Genomic DNA, 2,720 nt, shown 5'->3' on the forward strand with positions numbered 1-2,720 from the left:
CCCCTTCCAAGGCCGGTACCAAGGGGCCAGACGTGACTCAGGCAGCGTGTGTTAAATAGGGTCTTTGTCTCCGGGCTGAGATAAGAGCCCCCCCTTCCCTGCCCCCCCCAGCCGCCAGGAGTCCTGCTTCAGCACAGAGGTTTGGCACCAGAGGAGGTGGATAGACCGGGACCCCCGCAGGGGCTGGGGGAGACAGGGGTGGGGCAGATTCCCAGTGATGCCTGCGGCTCAGCACAGCCCCCCACTCCCCCTCTTGGCCCCCCCATATACCGCCTGCCGCAGAGAACGGGGAACTTGTCACAGGCGTGAGCAGCTTGGGGAATGGGGCAGGGGCCTGTCCCCTCTGGGGGGCGCTGGCTCCCACCTGGCCCCAGGGATCTGGCTAGCTCAGGGGGGCAGGGAATGAGGCAGGGGCCCGTCCCCTCTGGGGGGCGCCGGCTCCGATCTGGCCCCAGGGCAGGGACTGGCTGGCTCAGGGGGGCGGGGAATGGGGCAGGGGCCCGTCCCCTCTGGGGGGCGCCGGCTCCGATCCGGCCCCAGGGCAGGGCCTGGCTGGCTCAGGGGGGCGGGGAATGGGGCAGGGGCCTGTCCCCTCTGGGGGGCGCCGGCTCCGATCCGGCCCCAGGGCAGGGCCTGGCTGGCTCAGGGGGGCAGGGAACAGGACCTTTCACCTCTATGGGGTGGGAATCGGGTGCAGATGGGGCAGGAAGGGCGAGAGCCCCAGCTGCTGCCCCCCCCCCCATGGCTGGTGTTTTAACCCTTTGTGCTCTGCCGCCCCGAGGGGCTCCCGGGATTTTTTGCCCTTTGCTGGATTCCCCTCCAGGCTGTTCTGTCTCCCCGAATAGGCCCCCCCCAGTCACCGGGCAGGGGGGGCGCCAGACAAATGCACGCCCCACCCCCATGGAGGGGCCCAGGGGAAGGAAGCGCCTTGAACTCGGTTCTGGTGGCCCCAGCTCGGAGATGGGGTGGGGGGTGGACGGCCCCCCCCATGGGAGCGGGGGATGGGCCGTGGTGACTGACAGGCAGTCGCACCCCCCCACCCCAGGCAGCTGGGCGCGGCCGCAGGAGCTATTTTGGTGGGAGTTTAAAAAAAGATTCCCGGCTGCGTTCCAGGCGGGGCCGCGGGGCCTGGCCCATGGGGAGCCCCGGCCAGGGCCAGACCTGGGGACACGGCGGGGAGCTGCCAGCCCCAGACAGAGACACCCCCTGGGACAGGCAGACAGGCCCTGCCTTGCAGGTTCAGTCCCCCAGGGCCTTGGCACCCCACTGCCCCCCATGAAAGGGGTCTCCTGCGTCCAGCTCCCCAGCCAGGCAGTGGGGTGAGGATGGGGCCCGTTACCTCCTCTGACACCTCCCCCCCGGCTTTCCTTCGAGAGCAACCCCCTGTCACCCCCCAATCCTGGGCTGGGCCACGCCTCGCTCCCAGCCCCACACCTCCCCCCATGATGCAGAGTGAATGGAGGGATCCAGACCCCCACCCCCACCCCTCGGCCATTCAGGGAATGCCAGAAATGCTCCCTCCCCATCACACAGAAAGGGGGGGGGGCAGCTCCAGCACACACAGCCTGCAGCACACCAGCCACAGAGAGAGCCTGGTGGGGGTGGGGAGCCAGGACTCCTGGGTTCTGTCCTCAGCTCTGCTGCAGATTCACTGCTTGGCCTCACGTTATCCCTTCCCTGGAATCCACAAACCCCCCAATCTCCACTTTAAACTGCTCCAGGCAGCCGGGACCGTCTCCCCGCCAGCCCCAAAGGGCCCAAGGATAAAAGATGCTGAGGCCCCATCACTCATCTGCCCCCCGGCAGGTGAGCAAGCCGAGCCCGGCCGGTCTGGCCCCAACGATCCACGGAACCGCAGTGTTGTGTGACTAGGCCCTGGAAAGTAGCGACCCCAGCTCTGCCGGTGCCCCTCACTCCCGACCCGCAGTCCCCTTGACCCCAGCCCTGGGCTCCCCCCAGCTCTGCCGGTGCCCCTCACTCCCGACCCGCAGCCCCTGCTAGCCCAGCCCTGGGCTCCCACCCCCAGTTCTGCTCATTCCCGACCTGCAGCCCCACCCTTTCCCCCCCACTATCTCAACCTTTGCCCTCCTGAGAGCAGAGATGGAGAACCGAGCTGAACGTTTGTGATTTGATGATGTGGAGAAAACCGGTCAGGCCGGAGCCCGCTAGGGCACCTGACCCAAAGGCCATTGGCGACAGGGGTTCAGCTGCTCCTGCCAGGCCGGTGCCCCGGTCCAGACGGATCGGGGGCGCTGGCAGCTGGTTTCAGTCTGACCCAGCTCCGGGCCGGCTCAAGGCTCCCAAGGAAGCCAGCGGAGAGATCAGGGTCCGGGGAGCTTGGCTCAGCCCCAGAGACGCTGCTCCTGGGGGCTGGGAACAGAGGTGCTTTCATGAGAGCCAGCGAAGCCGCTAAATCATTAACTGGACACACAAAGGGACGGTGTCTCCTTCACGTCCCCAGCCAGGCCCAGCCCCAGGGGCTCCTTGAGCTGCTTCCCCGAGCTGCCTCCCCAGGCAGAGTCGTCAGCCCCGCTGGGGGGGGAGTAACCCCTGGCCCCCCCGAGCCCCCAAACCCTCGGCAGGCATCTAGGCATCCCCAAGCGCCCGGCAGCTCCCGCTGCTTTTCCTGCAGGGGCCGAACACCCCGGAAACTTCCAGCCCTGAGCCTACTGACCGTCGCCATCCCCACTATGCTGAGGGGGAAACTGAGGCGCGGGGGG

This window comes from Terrapene carolina, unplaced genomic scaffold, assembly GCF_002925995.2.
Source record: "Terrapene carolina triunguis isolate 2854851 unplaced genomic scaffold, T_m_triunguis-2.0 Scaffold641, whole genome shotgun sequence".
Lineage (NCBI taxonomy): Eukaryota > Metazoa > Chordata > Testudines > Emydidae > Terrapene > Terrapene triunguis.